Source organism: Somniosus microcephalus, unplaced genomic scaffold, assembly GCF_052327205.1.
Source record: "Somniosus microcephalus isolate GS21.2 unplaced genomic scaffold, FLI_Smic_1.0 scaffold1, whole genome shotgun sequence".
In the NCBI taxonomy this organism is placed as follows: domain Eukaryota; kingdom Metazoa; phylum Chordata; class Chondrichthyes; order Squaliformes; family Somniosidae; genus Somniosus; species Somniosus microcephalus.
The window spans coordinates 1,080,171-1,106,404 of NW_028225188.1; the positions used below are offsets into that span (position 1 = coordinate 1,080,171).

Genomic DNA, 26,234 nt, shown 5'->3' on the forward strand with positions numbered 1-26,234 from the left:
TTCCTTAAGTACCCTAGGATGTAGATTATCAGGCCCTGGGGATTTATCGACCTTCAATCCCATCAATTTCCCTAACACCATTTCCCTACAAATACTGATTTCTTTCAGTTCCTCCCTTTCATCAGACCCTATTTTCACCAGCATCTCTGGGAGGTTATTTGTGTCCTCCTTTGTGAAGACAGAACCAAAATATGTTGGTCTGCCATTTCTTTGTTCCCCATTATATATACCCCTGATTCTGACTGCAAGGGACCTACGCTTGACTTCACCAATCTTTTTCTCTTCACATATCTATAAAAGCTTTTACAGTCAGTTTTTATGTTCCCTGAAAGCTTACTCTCGTATTCTATTTTCCCTTTCTTAATTAATCGCTTTGTCCTCCTTTGTTGAATCCTAAACTGCTCCCAATCCTCTGGATTACTGCTTTTTCTGGCCAATTTATATGTCCTCTCCTTGGATCTTATGCTATCCCTAATTACCCTCGTTAGCCACAGTTAAGTCACCTTTTTTGTTTTATTTTTATGCCAAACTGGGATGAACAAATTCTGTAGTTCATCCATGCAGTCTTTGAATGTTTGCCATTGCCTATCCACCGTCAACCCTTTGAGTGACATTCCCCAATCAATCCTACCCAACACGCGCCTCAGACCATCGTAGTTTCCTTTATTTAAATTCAGGACCCTAGTCTCTGATTCAACAACTTAATTCTCCATCTTAATGAAGAATTCTATCATATTATGATCGATCTGACCCAAGGGGCCTCGTACAACAAGACTGTTAATTAATCCTTTCTCGTTACATAATACCCAGTCTAAGATGGCCTGATCTCTGGTTGGTTCCTCGACATATTGGTCCAGGAAACCATCCCGTAAACACTCCAGGAATTCCTCCTCCACAATATTGTTACTAATTTGGTTAGCCCAAGTTAATGTATAATTTTGTATGCTTCAATGAGATCCCCTCTCATTCTTCTGAATTCAAGAGAATACAGGTCTAGTTTTCTCAATCTCTTCTCATACGACAGTCCTGCCATCCCAGGAATCAATCTCGTGAACCTTTGTTGCACTCCCTCTATGGCAAGTTTATCCTTCCTTAGGTAAGGAGACCAAAATTGTACACAGTACTCCAGGTGTGGTCTCACCAAGGCCCTATATAATTGGAGGCAGCGTTGGTGGTACTTCTCCAGTGCTTTGAGGTGCACTGGAGAGGTACCACCAACGCTGCCTCCGCAAGATCCTGCAAATTCATTGGCAGGATAGACGCACCAATGTCAGTGTTCTCGCTCAGGCCAACATCCCCAGCGTCGAAGCTTTGACCACGCTCGATCAGCTCTGATGGACGGGTCACATTGTCTTCATGCCCGATACGAGACTCCCAGAACAAGCGCTCTACTCGGAGCTCCGGCAAGGCAAGAGAGCCCCAGGTGGACAGAGGAAATGCTTCAAGGACACCCTCAAAGCCTCCTTGAAAAGGTGCAACATCCCCACCGACACCTGGGAATCCCTGGCCCAAGACCGCACAAAGTGGAGAAGATGCATCCGGGAAGGCGCCGAACACCTCGAGTCTCTTTGCCGGGAGCAAGCGAAAGCCAAGCACAAGGAGCGCATGTCAACCCAAGCACCCCGTCAACCCGTCCCTTCAACTACCGTCTGCCCCACCTGTGTGAACTCATCAGTCACCTGAGAACTCATTTTTATGTGTAAGCAAGTTATCCTCAGTTCCGAGGGACTGCCTAAGAAGAAGATATAATTGGAGTAAGACTTCTTTACTCCTGTACTCAAATCCTCTTGTAATGAAGGCCAACATACCATTTGCCTTCTTAACCACCTTTCACGACCACCAGATGTCCCAAAGTGCTTTACAGCCAATGAAGTACTTTTGAAGTGTAGTCACTGTTGTAATGTGGGAAATGCGGCAGCCAATTTGCGCACAGCAAGCTCCCACAAACAGCAATGTGAAAATGGCCAGATAATTTGTTTTTTCGTCATTTTGATTGAGGGATAAATATTGGGATCAAAACACCGGGGATAACATCTTCGAAATAGCACCACGGGATCTTTTACATCCACCTGAGGGAGCAGACGGGGGCCTTGGTTTAACGTCTCATCTGTAAGACCGCACCTCCGACACTGCAGCGCTCCTTCATTACTGCCCCTCCGACAATGCGGCTCTCCCACAGCATTGCTTCCCCCGACAGTGCGGTGCTCCCGCAGTACTGCCCCTCCCCTGGACCTGATGGCTTACATCCTAGGGTCTTGAGGGAAGTAGCGGTAGGGATTGCGGGTGCATTGGTAATAATTTTCCAAAACTCCCTGGACTCAGCAAAGGTCCCGGCAGATTGGAAAACTGCTAATGTAAAACCCTTATTTAAAAAGGGTAGTAGGCAGAAGGCTGGAAACTATAGACCTTTTAGCCTAACATCTGTGGTTGGTAAAATGTTGGAGTCCATTATTAAGGAGACAGTAACGGGACAGTTGGATGAACATAATTTAATAGGACAAAGTCAGCATGGTTTTATGAAGGGGAAGTCATATTTGACAAATTTGCTTGAGTTCTTTGAGGACGTAACATACAGGGTGGATATATGGGAACCAGTGGACGTAGTGTATTTAGACTTCCAAAAGGCATTTGACAAGGTGCCACACAAAAGATTATTGCTCAAGATAAAAAATCATGGGATTGGGGGTAATATTCTGGCATGGGTGGAGGATTGGTTATCTAACAGAAAGCAGAGAATTGGGATAAATGGTTCATTCTCGGGTTGGCAATCAGTAACTAGTGGTGTTCCGCAGGGGTCAGTGCTGGGACCCCAACTCTTTACAATCTATATTAACGATTTGGAGGAGGGGACCGAGTGTAACATATCCAAGTTTGCAGATGATACAAAGATGGGAGGGAAAGCAGTGAGTGAGGAGGACATAAACCTGCAAGGGGACATACACAGGCTAAGTAAGTGGGCAGAGATTTGGCAGATGCAATATAATACTGGAAAGTGTGAGGTTATGCACTTTGGCAGGAAAAATCATAGAGCAAGTTATTATCTTAATGACAAGAAACTGGAAAGTACTGCAGTACAAAGGGATCTGGGGGTCCTGGTGCACGAAACACAAAAAGTTAGTATGCAGGTGCAGCAGGTGATCAAGAAGGCCAATGGAATCTTGGCTTTTATTGCTAGGGGGATGGAATATAAAAACAGGGAGGTATTGCTGCAGTTGTACAAGGTATTGGTGAGACCACACCTGGAATACTGCATACAGTTTTGGTATCCATACTTAAGAAAAGACATACTTGCTCTCGAGGCAGTACAAAGAGGGTTCACTCGGTTAATCCCGGGGATGAGGGGGTTGACATATGAGGAGAGGTTGAGTAGATTGGGACTCTACTCATTGGAGTTCAGAAGAATGAGAGGCGATCTTATCGAAACATATAAGATCTATAAATGCTGGAATATGGGATTAGATTAGACAGGGCGTGATGGCCGGCGTGGACACGATGGGCTGAAGGGCCTCTATCCGTGCTGTATAACTCTATGACTCTATTGTGAAGGGGCTTGATCGGGTGGATGCGGTGAGGATGTTCCCAATGATGGGTGAGACTAGAACTAGGGGGCATAATCTTAGAATAAGGGGCTGCTCTTTCAAAACTGAGATGAGGAGAAATTTCTTCACTCAGAGGGTGGTAGGTCTGTGGAATTTGTTGCCCCAGAAAGCTGTGGAAGCTACATCATTAAATAAATTTAAAACAGAAATAGACAGTTTCCTAGAAGTAAGGGGAATTAGGGGTTACGGGGAGCGGGCAGGATATCAGACATGAGGCTAGGTTCGGATCGGTCATGGCCCTGTGGGTGGCGGAGTGGGCCCAGGGGCCGTGTAGCCTGGTCCTGCTCCTACTTCTTGTGTTCTAATTCTGTGTTAGATTTCAGGAGATGGTTCTATTCACAGGGATTAGTGGAGACCTCGGGAACAGGCTGCCAGCTAGGAGTCCTTCAAGAGTAAATTGGGCCTGTTCCTGGCTGGGGTGGAGATCACCTTTTACAGAAGGTAAGTACTGCAGGAAATACAGGGACAGAGTGATCTCCTGGATGAGTTTCGATCGCCTAGATGGGTCGGAGAGGAATTTCCCAGATTTTTTCTCCCAAATTGGCCATTGGGTTTTTTAACTGGTTTTTCGCCTCTCCCGGGAGATCACATGGGTTCGGGTGGGATTGAGAGTGAAAGTAGATTTGAGGTTAGGATCAGATCAGCCATGATCTTATTGAATGGCGGAGCAGGCTCGAGGGGCCGATTGGCCTACTCCTGCTCCTATTTCTTATGTTCTTATGTTTGACTCAGATACACACTGGTCCTGGAGATGGACTGGGGAGAAAGGTCAGAGAGAGTCCCATTGACTCAGATACACACTGGTCCTGGAGATGGACTGGGGAGAAAGGTCAGAGAGAGTCCCATTGACTCAGATACACACTGGTCCTGGAGATGGACTGGGGAGAAAGGTCAGAGAGAGTCCCATTGACTCAGATACACACTGGTCCTGGAGATGCACTGGGGAGAATGGTCAGAGAGAGTCCCATTGACTCAGATACACACTGGTCCTGGAGATGGACTGGGGAGAAAGGTCAGAGAGAGTCCCATTGACTCAGATACACGCTGGTCCTGGAGATGGACGCTCCCGCGCTCGCCCCCTGACCCTCCCGCACTCGCCCCCTGGCCCTCCCGCGCTCGTCCCCTGGCCCTCCCGCGCTCGCCCCCTGGCCCTCCCGCGCTCGCCCCCTGGCCCTCCCGCGCTCGCCCCCTGGCCCTCCCGCGCTCGCCCCCTGGCCCTCCCGCGCTCGCCCCCTGGCCCTCCCGCGCTCGCCCTGATGGGGCTCTTCTCAAGTAAACCAAGCAGTGCAATAATACACCCCCAGAATCAAGGCCCTGCTCCTGGGGAAGGTGATCAGGCCCCAGGAACCAGTACAAGTGAATAAAGTCAGGGTCAAGGCCCTGCTCCTGGGGAAGGTGATCAGGCCCCAGGAACTCTGAGATGAGGAGAAACTTCTTCACTCAGAGGGTGGTAGGTCTGTGGAATTTGCTGCCCCAGAGAGCTGTGGAAGCTACATCATTAAATAAATTTAAAACAGAAATAGAGAGTTTCCTAGAAGTAAAGGGAATTAGGGGTTACGGGGAGCGGGCAGGAAATCAGACATGAGGCTAGGTTCGGATCAGTTATGGCCCTGTGGGTGGTGGAGCGGGCCCAGGGGCCGCGTAGCCTGGTCCTGCTCCTCCTACTTGTGTTCTAATTCTGTGTTAGATTTCAGGAGATGGTTCTATTCACAGGAATTAGTGGATAACCTCAGGAACAGGCTGCCAGCTAGGAGTCCTTCAAGAGTAAATTGGGCCTGTTCCTGGCTGGGGTGGAGATCACCTCTTACAGACGGTAAGTACTGCAGGAAATAAAGGGACAGAGTGATCTCCTGGACGAGTTTCGATCGCCTAGATGGGTCGGAGAGGAATTTCCCAGATTTTTTCTCCCAAATTGGTCATTGGGTTTTTTATCTGGTTTTTCGCCTCTCCCGGGAGATCACATGGGTTCGGGTGGGATGGAGAGTGAGAGTAGATTTGAGGTTAGGATCAGATCAGCCATGATCTTATTGAATGGCGGAGCAGGCTCGAGGGGCCGATTGGCCTACTCCTGCTCCTGTTTCTTATGTTCTTATGTAACCAGTACAAGTGAAGCGATGCGTTCTCCCAGAGATTTATTAAGCGTGAATACCCCAAGAGTTGACCAAAAATCAGGTTAGTAATATTAATCAAGGAGTCAATTTCTGCTGTAAGAAGGGATGATACCTTAGCAGGTTCCTCTAATGAGGCCATATGGGTAGAACTTAAAAACAAAAAGGGGGCAAGCACTTTGCTGGGAGTGTACTATAGGCCCCCAAACAGTCAGGGGGAGATAGAGGAACAGATATGTAGGCTAATCTCAGAGAAGTGTAGAAATAATAGGGTAATAATTGTTGGGGATTTCAACTTCCCCAATATTAACTGGGATAGTCAGAGTGTGAAAGGCTTAGAGGGTGTGGAGTTCTTAAAGTGCATCCAGGAGAGCTTTTTCAGCCAACATGTAGAAAGTCCTACAAGAGAGGGGCGGTACTGGACCTAATTCGAGGGAATGTAGCAGGGCACGTGGTAGAAAGGTTAGTAGGAGAGCATTTTGGTGACAGTGACCATAATTCGGTGAGATTTAAAGTAGTTATGGAAAAGGACAAAGATGGACCGGAAATAAAGGATCTAAATTGGGGGAAGGCCGATTTTAATATGATAAGGCAGGATCTGGCCAAAGTGGACTGGGATCATCTACTTGTAGGAAAATCCACATCAGAGCAGTGGGAGTCTTTCAGAAAGGAAATTGAGAGAGTACAATGGCAGTATGTTCCCGTAAAGGTCAAGGGTGGGACCAACAAGCTCAGGGAACCCTGGATGTCAAGGGACATACAAGAATGGTTTAGGAAAAAAAGGGAGGCTTTTGGCAGATACAAAGGACTAAAAACAGTGGAAGCCCTAGAGGAGTATAGAAAGTGCAGGGGGGTACTTAAAAAAGAAATTAGGAGAGCGAAGAGGGGGCATGAAAAAACACTGGCAGGCAAAATAAAGGAAAATCCCAAGGTGTTTTATTAGTATATTAAGGGCAAGAGGAAAACCAGGGAAAGAGTAGAGCCCATTAGGGACCAAAGTGGCAATCTGTGTGTAGAGCCAGAAAATGTAGGTGAGGTTTTAAATTAATATTTTGCATCTGTGTTCACTATGGAGAAGGACGATGCAGGCATAGAAATCAGGCAGGGGGATTGTGATATACTTGAACAAATTAGTATTGAAAGGGAGGAGGTACTAGTGGTTTTAGCGGGCTTAAAAGTGGATAAACCCCCAGGCCCAGACGAGATGTATCCCAGCCTGCTGTGCGAGGCAAGGGAGGAGATTGCAGGGGCTCTGACACAAATTTTCAGAACCTCTCTGGCCACAGGGGAGGTGCCAGAGGACTGGAGAACAGCTAACGTAGTACCATTATTCAAGAAGGGTAGTAGGGATAAATCAGAGAATTACAAGCCAGTGAGCCTAACATCAGTGGTAGGGAAATTATTGGAAACAAATCTGAGGGAAAGAATTAGTCTCCACTTGGAGAGGCAAGGATTAATCAAGGATAGTCAGCATGGCTTTGTCAGGGGGAGATCATGTCTAACCAATTTGATTGAATTTTTCGATGGGGGTGACTAGGTGTGTGGATGAGGGCAGTCCAGTTGATGTAGTCTACATGGACTTCAGTAAGGCTTTTGACAAAGTCCCACATGGGAGACTGGTCAAGAAGGTAAGAGCCCATGGGATCCAGGGCAATTTGGCACATTGGATCCAAAATTGGCTTAGTGGCAGGAGGCAGAGGGTGATGGTCGAAGGTTGTTTTTGTGACTGGAAGCCTGTGTCCAGTGGTGTACTGCAGGGATCGGTGCTGGGTCCTTTGCTGCTTGTAGTGTACATTAATGATTTAGATATGAATGTAGGAGGTATGATCAGTAAGTTCGCTGCTGACACGAAAATTGGTGGAGTGGTAAATAGCGAGGAGGGAAGCCTCCGGCTACAGGAGAATATAGACGGGTTGGTTAGATGGGCGGCACAGTGGCAAATGGAATTTAACCCTGAAAAGTGTGAGGTGATGCATTTTGGGAGGACTAACAAGGGAATACACAATGAATGGTAGGATCCTAGGAAGGACAGAGGATCAGAGGGACCTTGGTGTGCATGTACATAGATCCCTGATGGCAGCAGGACAGCTAGATAAGGTGGTTAAGAAGGCATATGGGATACTTATATTCTATGCCTCGGCTAATGAAGGCAAGAGCAGGGAGGTTATGATGGAGCTGTACAAAACACTAGTTAGGCCACAGCTGGAATACTGTGTGCAGTTCTGGTTGCCACACTATAGGAAGGGTGTGATTGTATTGGAGAGGGTGCAGAGGAGATTCACCAGGGTGTTACCTGGGCTGGAGCGCTTCAGCTATGAAGAGAGACTGTACAGGCTGGTGTTGTTTTCCTTAGAGCAGGGAAAGCTGAGGGGGGACCTGATTGAGGTGTACAAAATTATGAGGGGCATAGATAGGGTAGATAGAAAGGAACTTTTCCCCTTAGTAGAGGGGTCAATAACAAGGGGGCATAGTTTCAAGGTAAGGGGCAGGAGGTTTAGAGGGGATTCGAGGAAAATCTTTTTCACCCAGAGGGTGGTTGGAATCTGGAACTCACTGCCTGAAAGGGTGGTAGAGGCAGGAACCCTCACAATATTTAAGAAGCACTTAGATGAGCACTTGAAACGCCATAGCATACAAGGCTATGGACCAAGTGCTGGAAAATGGGATTAGAATAGACAGGGCTTGATGGGCGGCGCGGACACAATGGGCCGAAGGGCCCCTTTCTGTGCTGTATAAATCTATGACTCTATGGTAGCACTCTTGCCTCTGAGGCATAAGGTTGTGGGTTCAAGTCCCACTCCAGAGACTTGAGCACAAAAATCCAGGCTGACACTCCAGTGCAGTACTGAGGCACTGTCAGAGGTGGCGTCCTTCGGATGAGACATTAAACTGAGGCCCTGTCTGCTCTCTCAGGTGGATGTAAAAGATCCCATGACACTATTTTGAGAAAGAAAGACTTGCATTTATATGGTGCTTTCATGACCAGCAGACGTCTTGAAGTGCTTTACAGCCAATGAAGTACTTTTGAGGTGTAGTCACTGTTGTAATGTGGGAAAGAGCAGGGGAAATATCCCCGGTGTCCTAGCCAATGTTTATCCCTCAATCAATGTAACAAAAGGATAATAGCAAAATACTGCGGATGCTGGAAATCTGAAATAACAACAGGAAATGCTGGAAACACTCAGCAGGCCAGGCAACATCCGTAGAGAGAGAAACAGAGTTAACAAAAAGATAGATTATCTGGTCAATATCACATTGCTGTTTGTGGGAGCTTGCTGTGCGCTAATTGACTTCTGTGTTTCCTACATTACAACAGTGACTACACTTCAAACAGTACTTCATTGGCTGTAAAGCGCTTTGGGATGTCCGGTGGTGGTGAAGGCGCTATAGAAATGCAAGTGTTTCTTTCTTCACTGGTCTCACCAGCGACCTCTTCTGGCTGATGGTTGATTGACAGACGATAGTCCGCGCATGCGCACAGGGAGCGGAGGTTTGGACCGAGTCCGGCGCAGCGACCCCTCCCGGTCACCAAGGGCAACAACTGCGCATGCCCAGAGGAGACCAGCCCCCCTCCCCCACACGGAGCTGCGCCTGCGCGGTCAGATCCTGCCGGACGGAGTCGGCGTGGGACATTCCGGGGAAAGGCCTTGGTGTCGGTTCCAGAGTCTCGATCGGTGACGCAAAGTGAGTTTTCTCCACTCCGATTGGGTGGAGAATCGCGCGGGGTGGGGGGGAGGGGTGGATCGGGAGAGAACAAAGAGAAATAGAAAAACCTGAGACTCCGCGAGGCCCCGGACCAAGCGGCGTCAGTTGGACGGATCACGTGATCTCCTCGGGGACACGTGACCCAGCCCAGGGCCTGATTGACGGGAGCTTCCGACCAATAGGGAGCGAGCGGGGCGGGGCTGGAGGAGCTAGCCAGCGGTGGGTCCTCCAATCAATCGGGGAGCTTGAGGGGCGGGACCTGCGCCGGCTGATTGTCTGATCCGCAGGGCAGCGAGTTTCTCCAGTCCCCTGTGCAGGGCCCGGGGCCAGGGGAGGCTGTGGGCCTTTATTCCCCTCATTGGACACAAGGCTCTTTGGCTCACAACACACTGGCTCAGGTTTTAAGAGACTTTTTAAATTCATCAATAAAAGCAGATAAACCCCGTGCTTCTGTAGATCAAACTTTCTAATATTTTATAGAATCATAGAATGGTTACAGCACAGAAGGAGGCCATTCAGCCCGTCCAGCCCGTGCCGGCTCTCTGCAAGACCACTTCAGCTAGTCCCACTCCCCGCCCTTTCCCCGTAACCCTGCACATTTCTTTACTTCAGGTACTTATCCAATTCCCTTTTGAAAGCCGTGATTGAATCTGCCTCCACCACCCTTTCAGGCAGTGCATTCCAGATCCTAACCACTCGCTGCGTAAAAAAGTTTTTCCTCATGTCGCCTTTGGTTCTTCTGCCAATCACCTTAAATCTGTGTCCTCTGGTTCTCGACCCTTCCGCCCATGGGAACAGTTTCTACTCTGTCCAGACCCATCTTGATTTTGAACACCTCTATCAAATCTCATCTCAACCTTCTCTGCTCTATGGAGAACCACCCCAGCTTCTCCAGTCTATCCACGTAACTGAAGTCCCTCATCCCTTATCCCTGGAACCATTCTTGTAAATCTTTTTTGCACCCTCTCTGAGGCCTTCACATCCTTCCTAAAGTTCGGTGCCCAGAATTGGACACAATACTCCAGTTGAGGCCGAACCAGTGTTTTATAAAGGTTCATCATAACCTCCTTGCTTTTGTACTCTATACCTTTATTCATGAAGCCCAGGTTCCCGTAAGCTTTTTTAACTGCTTTCTCAACCTGCTCTGCCACCTTCAATGATTTGTGCACACATACCCCCAGGTCTCTCTGTTCATGCACACATTTTAGACTTCTACCCTTTAGTTTATATTGCCTCTCCTCATTCTTCCTACCAAAATATATCAGTTCGTACTTTTCTGCGTTAAATTTCATCTCCCACGTGTCCGCCCATTCCACCAGCCTGTCTATGTCCTCTTGAAGTCTATCACTATCCTCCTCACTGTTCACTATACTTCCAAGTTTTGTGTCATCTGCATATTTTGAAACTGTGCCTTGTACACCCAAGTCAAAATCATTAATATATATCAAGAAAAGCAGTGATCCTAGTACCGACCCCTGGGGAACACCACTGTATACCTTCCTCCAGTCTGAAAAACAACCGTTCACCACTACTCTCTGTTTTCTGTCACTTTGCCAATTTCATATCCATGCTGCCACTGTCCCTATTATTCCATGGGCTTCAACTTTGCTGGTAAGCCTAGTATGTGGCTCTTTGTCGAACGCCTTTTGGAAATCCATGTACACCACGTTAACCGCATTGCCCTCATCAACCCTCTCTGTTACCTCATCAAAAACCTCAATCAGAATCAGAGCGACTGGGCCCAGCAGACGTGCGACCAGGGCCCCAGCACCAGGAAACTCAGCGTGCAGCGCCTCCCCCATCCGAGCCGCCGCTTCCCGGTTTCTTCAGCTGGTTCCACCAAGTCCGACTCGGGACAAAGGACAGGAGCCAGGATCCCAGAATGGCCCGCGGCCCCAGGGAGCATGCGCACTCTCAGCGGGGAAATCAGCGCGTTGGATAGAGTGGTTTCTGGGGCGTGGGGAATTGTGGGTGCTGCAGCCGCCATTAGTCAGCGGCTGTGGTGAAGAGTTTAATTGCAGGCTGACGGAAGGTAGGTCCCTGGCCGCCTGTGTAGGTCTTTTTGTTGCTTCAGTTTGAGCTGGAGTGGAGATGGAGGAGAAGCTGCTGGGTTTAACCCCCAGTACTTCTGAGCCCAGGAGGACCCAACAATTTCCAATGTGAGACTGTCAAGGGAGGTGGATTCTAGGGGAGATTAGGTTGTTACACAGACACTGTCCCTACAATGTAAAAGAGTATTGTTTTAGGAGCAAGTATTTCTGTAGAGGTTTTTAATCCAGTTTACATCCAGAGATTTGTTTTAATTCATTCTTGGGATGTGGGCGTAGCTCGCAAGAGCAGCAAATATTGCCAATCCCCAGTTTCCCGTTGAGAAGGGGGGTGGTGAGTCGCCTTCTTGAACTACTGCAGTCCGTGTGGTGAAGGTACTCCCACAATGTTGTTAGGTAAGGAATTCCAGGATTTTGACCCAGCAACGATGAATATATCTGAGTCAGGATGGTGTGTGACTTGGAGGGGAAATTGGAGGTGATGGTGCTCCCATACAACAGCTGCCCTTGTCCTTCTAGGTGGTGGAGGTTGCGGGTTTTGGAGGTTCTGTCAAAGTTCTGGTCGAGTTGCAGATGTATAAAGTTCCTTTCCTTCGCCCCCTCCCCCTCCCACCTCTCTCTCTCTCCTCCCATAGAGGCCAGAGTCTTGTGTAGGCCCAGACCAGGTGGCAGATTCCCTTCCCTGAGGGACATCAGTGAACCAGTTGGGTTTTTATGACAATCTGGCAGCTTTCATGGTCACTTTTTTCTACTGCCGGCCCCACAATTGACCAGATTCACTGAGCTCAATTTCACAACCTGCCTTTGTTTTCTTGTGGGTTCTCTCTCACGCTCCCTGTTTTAAATTAATTTTACAGGGCACTGGAAGGGGAGGATTTACAGATGGTAAGCTGAAACCAAACATCATTTCAAGATCTGACAGTCACTCGACTCATCGGATCTGAATATCATCGGCCTCTGAACATGGAAGCAAAAAGCACTGTTCACAGCGGGGAGAAACCGTACACGTGTTCTGTGTGTGGACAAGGCTTCAGCCGATCACTTGGCCTATCGAGACACAAGCGCATTCACACCGGGGAGAGGCAGTTCACCTGCTCTGAGTGTGGGAAGGGATTCACTAAGAGATCATCACAATTCGCTGTGTAAAAAAAGTCTCCTTTCCTCTCTAGATTCTTTTGCCAATGATCTGAAATCTGTGTCCTCGTGAGCACCGAGTGTCAGCATCCAGCAATCTCTGGTCAGGGACTGCCTTTTTAAACTGCCTCACCTGAGCTTTTTGACTCCCTGATTTCATTATTAAACATTTCAGAGTTTTTGCAGACTGACCAAGGCTGAACAGATAAATGTGAGGTATTACATTTTGGTAGGAAGAATGGGGAGGTCACTTATCACTTGGAGGGTGCGAGTCTAGGTGGGGTAGAGGAACAAAGGGATCTCGGAGTGCAAATACACAAATCACTAAAAGTTGAGACATAGGTTACCAAGGCCATAAAAAAAGCAAACCAAGCACTGGGGTTTATTTCTAGAGGTATAGAATTGAAAAGTAGTGAAGTTACGCTAAACCTGTATCGAACCTTGGTTAGACCACACTTAGAGTACTGCGTACAGTTCTGGTCGCCATATTATAAAAAGGATATAGAGGCACTGGAGAGGGTGCAGAGAAGATTTACAAGGATGATACCAGAAATGCGAGGGTATACATATCAGGAAAGGATGAACAGGCTGGGTCTCTTTTCTCTTGAACACAGAAGGCTGAGGGGTGACCTAATAGAGGTCTTTAAAATTATGAAAAACTTTGATAGAGTGGATACAGAGAGAATGTTTCCACTTGTGGGGAAGAGCATAACTAGAGGTCATCAATATAAGATAGTCACCAAGAAATCCAATGGGGAATTCAGAAGAAACTTCTTTACCCAGAGAGTGGTGAGAATGTGGAACTCGCTGCCACAGGGAGTGGTTGAAGCGAATAGTATCGATGCATTTAAGGGGAGGCTAGACAAGCATAAGAGGGAGAAGGGAATCGAGGGTTATGCTGATAGATTTAGATGAGGAAAGACGGGAGGTGGCTCGAGTGGAGCATAAACACCGGCATGGACTGGTTGGGCCGAATGAAACAGAGAAACATAGAAGATAGGAGCAGGAGTCGGCCATTCGGCCCCTCGAGCCTGCTCCGCCATTCAAGGAGATCATAGCTGATCATCCAAATTCAGTACCCTGTCCCTGCTTTCTCCCCATATCCCTTTAGCCTTAAGAAATATATCTAACTCCTTCTTGAATATATTTAATGAATTGGCCTCAACTGCCTTCTGTGGTAGAGAATTCCACAGGTTCACCACTCTCTGGGTGAAGAAATTCCTCCTCATCTCTGTCCTAAATGGATTACCCCTTATCCTTAGACTGTGACCCCTGGTTCTGGACTCCCCGGCAATCGGGAACATCCTTCCTGCATCTAGTCTGTCTAGTCCTGTTAGAATTTTATGATTCAATGAGACCCCCTCTCATTCTTCTAAACTCTAGCGAGTATAAGCCTAATCGACTCAATCTCTCTTCATATGTCATTCCTGCCATCCCAGGTATCAGTCTGGTGAATCTTCACTGCACTCCCTCCATGGCAAGAACATCCTTCCTCAGATAAGGCGACCAAAACTGCACACAATACTCAAGGTGTGGTCTCACCAAGGCCCTGTACAACTGCAGCAAGACATCCTTGCTCCTGTACTCGAACCCTCTCGCTACGAAGGCCAACATACCATTTGCCTTCTCAACTGCCTGCTGCACCTGCATGCTTACCTTCAGCGACTGGTGCACAAGGACACCCAGGTCTCGTTGCACTTCCCCTTTTCCTAATCTATTGCCGTTCAGAAAATAATCTGCCTGTTTCTGTGCCGTATATCCTATGTCAAGTATCCCAGCTGGCTTAGCTCCAGACACTTTAGCTCAGTGGGCAGCACTCTCACCTCTGAGTCAGAAGGTCGTGGGTTCAAGTCCCAGTCCAGAGACTTGAGCATAAAAATCTAGGCTGACACTCCAGTACCGAGAGAGTGCTGCGCTGTCAGAGGTGCCGTCTTTCGGATGAGATGTTAAACCGAGGCCCCCGTCTGCTCTTTCAGGTGGATGTAAAAGATCCCATGGCACTACATTGAAGAAGAGCAGGGGAGTTCTCCCCGGTGTCCTGGGGCCAATATTTATCCCTCAATCAACATCACTGAAATAGATTATCTGGTCATTGTCACATTGCTGTTTGTGGGAGCTTGCTGTGCGCCAATTGGCTGACGCGTTTCCTACATTACAACAGTGACTACACTTCAGAAGTTCTTCATTGGATGTAAAGCACTCTGGAACATCCTGAGGTTGTGAAAGGCGCTATATAAATGCAAGTCTTTCTTTCTCAGCAAGAAGGCGAGTGTCAGTGGTTGGAGGGAGGAGCTCAGTGTTGTCACTGGGTGGACACAGACAGATTGAAGCTAAAAGACAGAGAATGTTGAAGTTTGGAATGATAACACCCAAAGTCAGGAGATGAGCCCTTTGCCTAGATAAGGGAGGTGGTTGCTAAGATACCCACAGACCTAATAACACTGCAAACTGCTCAGGCAGCAGACTTGTTGCAACATGTGAGGTCACGAGTGAGTTGGTGCCCAGACAACAGAGTCTTGGGCATTCCTGAGAGAGACAAACTGGTTCTGTAACCGGGAAAACAGGTTGAAGCTCGTCTGAGGTGTTAACACAGAGTCAGCCTGGGGACGGAATGATCAATGACTAGTGGATAAGAACAGAGAGGCCTACGTGCAGCCCCAGGCAGTCAAATTGTATCAAGATAGAAATACCAACAGAAAATGCTGGAAACACTCAGCAGGTCCGGCAGCATAGAGGAGAGAGAAACCGAGTCAACGTTTCGGGTCGAGGACCCTTCATCAGGACTGGAAAAGGTTAGAGAAGAGAGATTTTTAAGCAGAGGCAGGGAGGAGGGGAGGAATGAACAAAGGGAAGGTCTGTGATAGGATGGAAGGCAGGAGAGATTGACTGACAAAAAGGGCTGATGGTGTGAGGCAAAAGGAGAGGAAATGGGACAAGTTAAGAAACAAAAGATGGCTCTAGATGTGGTGTGAATGATGATGGCAGCAACATTAACAGCTACCATGTGAGAAAACAAGAGAAAAAATTTAAATATATAAAGAAATGCAGGTTATAGTCTGAAATTGTTGAACTCGATGTTGAGTCCAGAAGTCTGTAAAGTGCCTAATCGAAAGATGAGGTGCTGTTCCTCGAGCTTACGTTGAGCTTCGTTGGAACAGTGTAAGAGGCCGAGGACAGAGAGGTCAGAGTGGGAGTGGAGCGGAGAATTAAAGTGACAGGCGACCGGAAGCTCGGGGTCACCCTTATGGACTGAACGGAGGTGTTCCTCAAGGCAGTCACCCAATCTGCGTTTGGTCTCCCCAATGTAGAGGAGACCGCATCGTGAGCAGCGATTACAGTATATTAAATTGCAAGAAGTACAAGTAAATCACTGTTTCACCTGGAAGGAGTGTTTGGGGCCTTGGACAGTGGGAAGGGAGGAGGTAAAAGGGCAGGTGTTGCATCTCCTGCGCTTGCAAGGGAAGGTGCCGGGTGAAGGGGAAGGGCTGTTAGGGGTGATTGAGGAGTGGACCAGGGTGTTGTGGAGGGAGCGGTCCCTTCAGAATGCTGAAAGGGGAGGGAGGGGAAGATGTGTTTGCTGGTGGGATCACACTGGAGGTGGCGGAAATGGCGGAGGATGATCCGTTGAATGTGGAGGCTGGTGGGGTGAAAGGTGAGGACAAGGGGAACCCGATCGTGGTTCTGGGAGGGAAGGGAAGGGTGAGAGCAGAAGTGCGGGAGATAGTACGGACATGGTCAAGGGCCATGCCAACCATGGTAGAGCAGAATCCTCGGTTGAGGAAAATGGAAGACATGTCGGAAACACTGGTATGGAAGGTGGCATCGTCAGAGCAGATGCGGCGGAGACGGAGAAACTGGGAGAATGGAATAGAGTCCTTACAGGAGGCAGGGTGGGAGGAAGTGTAGTCCAGGTAGCTGTGGGAGTCAGTGGGCTTATAGTAGATGTTGGTCAATAGCCTATCCCCAGAAATGGAGACAGAGAAGTCGAGGAAGGGAAGGGAAGAGTCAGAGATGGACTATGTGAAGGTGAGGGAAGGGTGGAAATTGGAAGCAAAGTGAATGAAATGTAGTTCAGGGCGAGAGCAGGAAATGGCACCGATACATTCATCAATGTACCGGAAAAAGAGGTGAGGGAGGGGACCTGAGTAGGATTGGAACAAAGCTAGCATACAGGTACAGCAAGCAATAAGGAAGGCAAATGGCATGTTGGCCTTTATTGCAAGGGGGTTGGAGTATAAGAGTGAGGAAGTCTTGCTCCAATTGTACAGGGCCTTGGTCAGACCACACCTGGAGTACTGGGCACAGTTTTGGTCTCCTTATCTAAGGAAGGATATACTTGCCTTGGAGGCGGTGCAACGAATGTTCACTAGATTGATTCCTGGGATGAGAGGGCTGTCCTATGATGAGAGGTTGTGTAGATTGGGCCGATACTCTCTGGAGTTTAGAAGAATGAGAGGTGATCTCATTGAAATATACAAGATTCTGAAGGGGATTGACAGGGTAGATGCTGAGAGGTTGTTTCCCCTGGCTGGAGTGTCTAGAACTAGGGGCCATAGTCTCAGGATAAGGGGTCGGCCATTTAAGACTGAGATGAGGAGGAATTTCTTCACTCAGAGGGTTGTGAATCTCTGGAACTCTCTGCCCCAGAGGGCTGTGAATGCTGAGTCTTTGAGTATATTCAAGGCTGAGATCGATAGATTGTTGGACTCTAGGGGAATCAAGGGATATGGAGATCGGGCGGGAAAGTGGAGTTGAGGTCGATGATCGGCCATGATCTTATTGAATGGCGGAGCAGGCTCGAGGGGCCGTATGGCCCACTCCTGCTCTTATTTCTTATGTTCTTAAAGAATGATCCACATATCCCACGAAAAGGCAGGCACAGCTAGGGCCCATGCGGGTTCACATAGCAACACCTTTAATTTGGAGGAAGTGAGTGGAGTCAAAGGAGAAGTTGTTCAACGTGAGAACAAGTTCAGCCAGGCGGAGGAGGGTGGTGGTGGACGTGGACTGGTGGGGCCTCTGTTCAAGGAAGAAGCGGAGCGCCCTCAGGCCGTCCTGGTGGGGGATGGAGGTGTAGAGGGATTGGACGTCCATAGTGAAAAGGAGACCGTTGGGGCTAGGAAACTGGAAACTATTAAAGTGGTGGAGGGCGTCGGAAGAGTCGTGAATGTAGGTGGGAAGAGACTGGACAAGGGGAGAAAAAAAGAGTCTGGATAGGAAGAAATCAGTTCCATGGGACAAGAACAGGTTGAAACGATGGGTCTACCAGGGCAGCCCTGTTTGTGGATCTTGGGAAGGAGGTAGAAGTGGGCTGTGCGGGGTTGGGGGTCTATGAGGTTCACAGCCATGGAGGGAAGATCTCCAGAGGAGACGAGGTCAGTGACAGTCCTGGAAACAATGGCTTGATGTGGTAGTGGGGTCATGGTCCAGGGGGAGGTAGGAGGAGGTGTCAGAGAGTTGGTGTTCAGCCTCCGCACAGTAGAGATTGGTTCACCAAACAACAACAGCACCACCCTTGTCAGCAGGTTTAATGACAATGTTAGGGTTGGATCGGAGAGAACGGGATACTGCAAGCTCAGAGGGAGGTAGGTTGGAGTGAGTGAGGGGAGCAGAGAAATTGAGACACAATGTGGACACTCTGGTGTGTCAGCGGGTGGGATACACCAGGGAACCCCTTTCCACACACTGAGGTTGTCTCTAATGATCGGGAGTCCCAGGGTTTTGGAACCCAGATAATCAAGCTCACAAGAACACAAATTGTCTCTCCAGACTTTATTAAGAGCGCTGCATAACACAGATCGGGTGATAATTCCCTCAATCTGGAGAATAGAAGTACAGTGGATTCACGCGCGATCTTCTCGAGTCTGTTCCAACTGACAACTGTTTAAGTGGCTTGTTCTTATACACAAGCTTGGTTACCGCTCAGGAAATGGGATTGTTTGGACCCGTCTGTTGACCGCCTCCTGAACTCCTGCTAATTCAGGGAACTTGGTCCATACAAGATACTGAAGGGGATTGACAGGGTGGATGCTGAGAGGTTGTTTCCCCTGGCTGGAGTGTCTAGAACTAGGGGCCATAGTCTCAGGATAAGGCGTCGGCCATTTAAGACTGAGATGAGGAGGAATTTCTTCACTCAGAGGGTTGTGAATCTCTGGAATTCTCTGCCCCAGAGGGCTGTGAATGTTGAGTCTTTGAGTATATTCAAGGCTGAGATCGATAGATTGTTGGACTCTAGGGGAATCAAGGGATATGGAGATCGGGGGGGAAAGTGGAGTTGAGGTCGATGATCAGCCATGATCTTATTGAATGGCGGAGCAGGCTCGAGGGGCCGAATGGCCAACTCCTGCTCTTATTTCTCATGCCCCTTTAAATAGGGGGCACGTGTTTGACTTTTAATAGGCAATTGCCTGTGATAAGGAAAAATAGCAAAATAACATGAAGTCAAATAAAGGGAATCATCAGCACAACAGTTTGAAAGATTAAACAGCAGTACAAGAATTTATAAAATATTTGTCCATTCCACGTTCATGTCTCCCCCATCTATCTGCAGGGCCCTGCGTTACAGAACAGTGTGAACTCGCTGGTGTCTCAGCAGATTATAAGAGTTTTTAAAGCTCTTCCCACAGTCAGAACATTTAAAGGCTCTCTCATCAGTGTGAACAAGCTGGCGTGCCAGCAGGTTGGTGGACTGCAAGAATCCCTTCCCACACACAGAGCAGGTGAACGGCCTCTCCCCGGTGTGAACTCGCTGGTGTCTGGTCAGAGCCCCGGAGCATTTAAAGCTCTTCCCACAGTCAGAACATTTAAATGGATTCTCATCAGTGTGAACAAGCTGGTGTTGCTTCAGGACTCCCCGGAGTATTTAAAGCTCTTCCCACAGTCAGAACATTTAAATGGATTCTCATCAGTGTGAACAAGCTGGTGTTGCTTCAGGACTCCCCGAAGTATTTAAAGCTCTTCTGACAGTCAGAACATTTAAATGGATTCTCATCAGTAGCGCCTTTCACAACCTCAGGATGTCCCAGAGCATTTTACAGCCAATGAAGAACTTCTGAAGTGTAGTCACTGTTGTAATGTAGGAAACGCAGCAGCCAATTGGCGCACAGCAAGCTCCCACAAACAGCAATGTGACAATGACCAGATAATCTATTTCAGTGATGTTGATTGAGGGATAAATATTGGCCCCAGGACACCGGGGAGAACTCCCCTGCTCTTCTTCAATGTAGTGCCATGGGATCTTTCACATCCACCTGAAAGAGCAGACGGGGCCTCGGTTTAACATCTCATCCGAAAACCGGCACCTCTGACAGTGCAGCACTCCCTCAGTACTGGAGTGTCAGCCTAGATTTTTATGCTCAAGTCTCTGGACTGGGACTTGAACCCACGACCTTCTGACTCAGAGGTGAGAGTGCTGCCCACTGAGCTAAAGTGCCTGGAGCTAAGCCAGCTGGGATACTTGACATAGGATTACATCGGATATCCGGCACAGAAACAGGCCATTCGGCCCAACCAGTCCATGCCGGTGTTTATGCTCCACTTGAGCCTCCTCCCGTCTTTCCTCATCTAAATCTATCAGCATAACCCTCGATTCCCTTCTCCCTCATATGCTTGTCTAGCCTCCCCTTAAATGCATCGATACTATTCGCTTCAACCACTCCCTGTGGCAGTGAGTTCCACATTCTCACCACTCTTTGGGTAAAGAAGTTTCTTCTGAATTCCCTATTGGATTTCTTGGTGACTATCTTATATTGATGGCCTCTAGTTATGCTCTTCCCCACAAGTGGAAACATTCTCTCTGTATCCACTCTATCAAAATTTTTCATAATTTTAAAGACCTCTATTAGGTCACCCCTCAGCCTTCTGTTTTCAAGAGAAAAGAGACCCAGCCTGTTCATCCTTTCCTGATATGTATACCCTCGCATTTCTGGTATCATCCTTGTAAATCTTCCCTGCACCCTCTCCAGTGCCTCTATATCCTTTTTATAATATGGCGACCAGACTGTACGCAGTACTCTAAGTGTGGTCTAACCAAGGTTCGATACAGGTTTAGCATAACTTCACTACTTTTCAATTCGATCCCTCTAGAAATAAACCTGAGTGCTTGGTTTGCTTTTTTTGTGGCCTTGCTAACCTGTGGTGATTATTCTTGTTTTATAAGAAGCATTGTAATTGGTTGCCTGTTTTCCTGCCTTGAGATATATGCTGTAAACTTATTGGTTAGTTGATTCCATGTGACCTGTGGTGGCCATCTTAAATTCAGTTTTCTACAGTGGTTGAGACTGGGTGCTCAACATGTACTTGCTGGTTTTTTAAGGTTAATAAAGCCTAGCTTTTGAAAGGCAATCTACTCTTTATTTCAATTTATTAACCTTTTGCTATAATGGAACGATATCTTCGACCGGAACGATTTAATGCTGACCCTAATTCTGCAGGAGTGGATGATCAATGGAAACATTGGTATCGTACATTTAAAAACTTTTTGGGTGTGTTGGATCAGCAATCTCTAAATAAGTTGGATATACTAATCAACTACATTGCTCCGGATGTGTTTATAAGTATATTTTGGACTGTGAAACTTATGAATTGGCCATTGCTACGTTGGGAAAAAAAATTCTTAAACCCAAAAATGAGGTATTTGCACGTCACCTTTTATCTGCCCGTAGGCAGCAGGCGGGAGAATCCTTGGATGCTTATTTACAGGCACTCCGGTGCCTTGGTGCTAACTGTAATTATAAGGCTGTGTCTGCAGAAGAACATAAGGAAGAGTCGGTACGGGATGCATTTATTAATGGATTACTGTCTAGATCAATTCGTCAGCGGTTATTAGAAAATAAGACCTTGGATCTTAAGAGTGTTTTTGAGCAAGCCTCTACATTGGATTTGGCTCAGAGAAGTTCGGATTCTTATGCTTTTTTTGATCGGCCTGCGACCGTGGTTTCGGCAGCTCCGGATGAAAGGGAGTGGTTTACCAGATTCCGAAACAGTTTCTACTTCGGCAGCTGTTGCCTCTAGGATTCAGAAGTGTTATTTTTGCGGGAACGCCCGGCACCCCCGTCTGAAGTGCCCTGCCCGGGAGGCTGTGTGTAGTAAATGCAGCAAGGGAGGTCATTACGCACGTGTTTGCAAATCGGTTGCCTCCTCTGCGACCATTCAGCCTTTAGATAGGGCGTTTATTGCATCAGTTTCTGCCGCCTTTTCCCATGGCCTAAACAAAGCTATAGTTATGGCCCAAGTTAATGGGTTAGAAGTGAAGGCCCTTATAGATACGAGCAGTACTGAGAGCTTTATAAGTCTTCAGTTTGTGAGGGAGAAGCGTTTGAAAATTTCGCCTGTTTCCTATCGGGTGTGTATGGCTCAGACGACTCTCACCTCACAAGTAGCTGGTTGTTGCCTTGTGAAATTAATTCTCCTAGGTAATACGTATATACTGATATACGCCTATCCGTTCTGCCTAATCTCTGTGTGGACATTTTGATTGGTCATGATGTGCTTCAATTATATGAGTCCCTCAGTCTTTCTTTCGGAGGAACCAAGCCACCTTTGTCTATTTGTGGATTAACTTCTTTATTCATTTCTCCATTATCACTTTTTTCCAATTTGATGCCAGACTGTAAGCCAATTGCTACCAAGTCAAGAAGGTATAGCAGTCAGGATAAAGAATTTATTAATTCTGAAGTTCAACGTCTTTTATCGGAAGGAATCATTGAACCTAGTTTTTCGCCCTGGCGGGCACAGGTAGTTGTCACCACTAATGAGAGACATAAGAAGCGAATGGTGATAGACTACTCTCAAACTATTAACAGGTATACTCAATTAGATGCGTACCCCCTGCCTAAGATTGATGAGCTTATCAATAAAGTATCTCAATATAAGGTTTTTAGCACTATTGACCTAAAGAGTGCTTATCATCAGATTCCTATCGCTAAGAGGGACAAACCATATACGGCCTTTGAAGCTGGTGGAAAGCTGTACCAGTTTTGCCGAGTACCATTCGGTGTTACTAACGGTGTCGCCTGTTTTCAACGGGCAATGGATGCTTTTATAAGTGATAACTCTCTCTCTGACACCTTCTCATATTTAGATGACATCACGGTGTGTGGCAAATCAAGGGTGGAGCACGATTTTAATCTAGAAAGATTCCTTCAAGTTACGGAAAAAGTTGGCTTAACTTTCAATAAAGAGAAGTGTATCTTTTTGACCACCGAGGTAAATTTACTGGGGTATATTATCTCGGGAAACAAGATTAAACCAGATCCAGAATGGCTGCGACCACTGATTGATTTACCTTGCCCTACTAATTCTAAGGCCTTGCAACGAGTTGTTGGACTGTTTTCTTATTATTCTAATTGGATTGCAAACTTCTCGCAGAAGATCCGGCCCCTTATTCGGGTTACGACATATCCTTTATCATGGGAGGCCAGGATGTGTTTTGATAATCTTAAAAAGGATATCCTTGGAGCAGTTGTGCATTCTATTAATGAGCAGGTTCCCTTTGTGATTGAGACGGACGCTTCCGATTTTGCAATTGGGGCTACCCTGAACCAAAATGGAAGACTTGTGGCCTTTTTCTCACATACTCTGAGCAATAGTGAGCAGAGACATTCATCAGTAGAGAAAGAGGCGTACGCAATAGTAGAAGCACTGCGTAAATGGAGACATTATTTATCTGGGCGACATTTTACGTTAGTAACTGACCAAAAATCTGTGTCCTTCATGTTTGATGTCAAACATTTCGGAAAGATTAAGAATGATAAAATAATGAGGTGGAGGATCGAGTTGGCATGCTACCATTTCGATATAGTCTATCGTCCGGGGAAGGATAATGTTGCCGCTGATGCGCTGTCGAGGGCTTATTGTTCTGTGCTTCACGGAGATACGCTTATTAATCTTCATAATGCTTTGTGCCATCCTGGTGTTACGAGGATGATACACTTCATACGCAGTAAGAATTTGCCCTTTTCAGTTGAAGACGTCAAGCGGATGACTTCGTCATGTTCTGTCTGCGCCCGGTGTAAACCGAATTTCTTTAAGCCTCAACGAGCTCATCTTATGAAGGCTACTTCTCTCTTTGAACGTCTGAGCGTTGATTTTAAGGGGCCTCTTCCTTCAACGACTCAGAATCGATATATATTTACTGTTGTGGATGAGTTTTCAAGGTTCCCTTTTGCTTTTCCTTGTGCAGCTGCTACAGTTATTAAATGTCTGACTCAACTTTTTGTCATCTTTGGGATGCCTGCGTATATCCATTCGGATCAGGGAAGTTCTTTTATGTCTTCCCAGTTGAAGGAATACCTCCAGAGTCGGGGAATTTCTACTAGCAGAACTACCCCGTGTAATCCCCAGGGTAATGGACAGTGCGAACGATACAATGGGGTGATCTGGAAGGCAGTTATGTTGGCTTTGACATCCCGGAACCTTAAGAATACACAGTGGGAAATGGTACTGCCTGCTGCCCTGCATTCCATTAGATCATTGCTTTCAACGGCTACTAATGTGACCCCCCATGAAAGGCTCTTCAACTATCCACAGAGATCCACTGCAGGATATTCGGTACCTTCATGGCTTACTATGCAGGGACCTGTGCTGCTCCGACGCCATGTTAGACTGTCAAAGTATGATCCTTTAGTGGAGGAGGTGGAGCTATTGGAGGCAAATTCCCAATATGCTCACATTCGATTCCAAGATGGGAAAGAAAGTACGGTTTCAGTTAAAGACTTAGCTCACTGTGGTGGCCAGCCCTCTCCTGAGGACATTAACAATGGCCATAATTCAGATAATGTTGATGTCGTCACAGATACTACGAACATTTCCAATCCTATTGCAGACACTTACAATTCTCTTAGTCTGCCCCCGATGGATGTTCATGACCCTCCCAGTCTACCTTCTAATGGGACTTCCAATCCGGAAACCGTTGATAATCGGGATATTGATAGCCTCCCTGCAGAAGATATTTCTGTGTCTCCTGGTGTGGGAGGGCAAGGAACTCCACCAAGGCTAAGAAGGTCGACACGAACAAGATATCCGGTCGACCGATTAAAAATGGACTTTTAAAATAATTAATAATTTAATAGTAAAATTTTAAAATTGTTGAAGGCATTATACATGTATTGCTCTAGTCATAAATAACTAATTGTAAACTGTAAAGGCTACCTAGGTTGAAGTATATTTTAAAAGGAGGGGTGAATGTGGTGATTATTCTTGTTTTATAAGAAGCATTGTAATTGGTTGCCTGTTTTCCTGCCTTGAGATATATGCTGTAAACTTATTGGTTAGTTGATTCCATGTGACCTGTGGTGGCCATCTTAAATTCAGTTTTCTACAGTTTGGTTGAGACTGGGTGCTCAACATGTACTTGCTGGTTTTTTAAGGTTAATAAAGCCTAGCTTTTGAAAGGCAATCTACTCTTTATTTCATAACCTGTGTCACAACTTTTAGTAATTTGTGTATTTGTACTCCGAGATCCCTTTGCTCCTAGAACTCGCACCCTCCAAGTGATAAGTGACCTCCCCATTCTTCCTACTGAAATGTAATACCTCACATGTATCTGTTCAGCCTTGGTCAGTCTGCAAACACTCTGAAATGTTTAATAATGAAATCAGGGAGTCAAAAAGCTCAGGTGAGGCAGTTTAAAAAGACAGTCCCTGACCAGAGATTGCTGGATGCTGACACTCGGTGCTCACGAGGATAGAATGTCCCATTCCTCAGGCACGGACATCCAGCACCTCGATCACAGCAACAATTCACAAAACAATGGCAATATAACTTGGAGCAGAGACGGTTAAGTGGAGCTGTGATCGAGGTGCTCAAAATTATGAGGGGATTTGATCGAACAAACAAGGAGAAGCTGTTGTCACTGGCAGGAGGGTCGGTACCGAGAGGACACAGATTTCAGATCATTGGCAAAAGAATCTACAGAGGAAATGAGGAGACTTTTTTTACACAGCGAATTGTGATGATCTGGAATGCACTGCCTGAATGGGAGGTGGAAGCAGATTCAATAGTAACTGTCAAAAGGGAATTGGATATATACTAAAGGCAGAAATTTGCAGGGCTGTGGGGAAAGAGCAGGGCAGTGGGACTAATTGCATCGCTCTTTCAGAGAGCCAGCACGATGGGCCAAAAGGCATCCCACTGTGCTCTATGATTCTATAACATCAGCTTCTCTCTGCTCACCAGTACTGAGAGAACAGGGAATAATCTTTAAATCCAGCCCAGTTATTGGGGGCTCTTAACATTAACAAGTCCCAGTTGCCTGAATTAACATGGTTCAGTCCTGGATGTGATTAAAGGCATCGGAAACAGTGGAATCGACCCACCGCAGTCAGACTGTGGACATTCTGGTGTGTCAGCGGGTGGGATACACCAGGGAATCCCTTTCCACACACTGAGGTTGGCTCTAATGATCGGGAGTCCCAGGGTTTCGGATACCAGATAATCAAGCTCACAAGAACACAAATTGTCTCTCCAGGCTTTATTAAGAGCGCTGCATAACACAGATCGGGTGATAATTCCCTCAATCTGGAGAATAGAAGCACAGTGGATTCACGTGCGATCTTCTCGAGTCTGTTCCAACTGACAACGGCTTAAGTGGCCTGTTCTTATACACAAGCTTGGTTACTGCTCAGGAAATGGGATTGTTT

The 26,234-nt window shown here is 47.0% G+C and overlaps 1 pseudogene; it reads right to left on the reverse strand.

Annotated features, from left to right (window-relative positions):
- The window catches only part of LOC147084124 (uncharacterized), a 364,363-nt pseudogene that overhangs the window by 166,214 nt on the left and 171,915 nt on the right, over nucleotides 1–26,234 (reverse strand).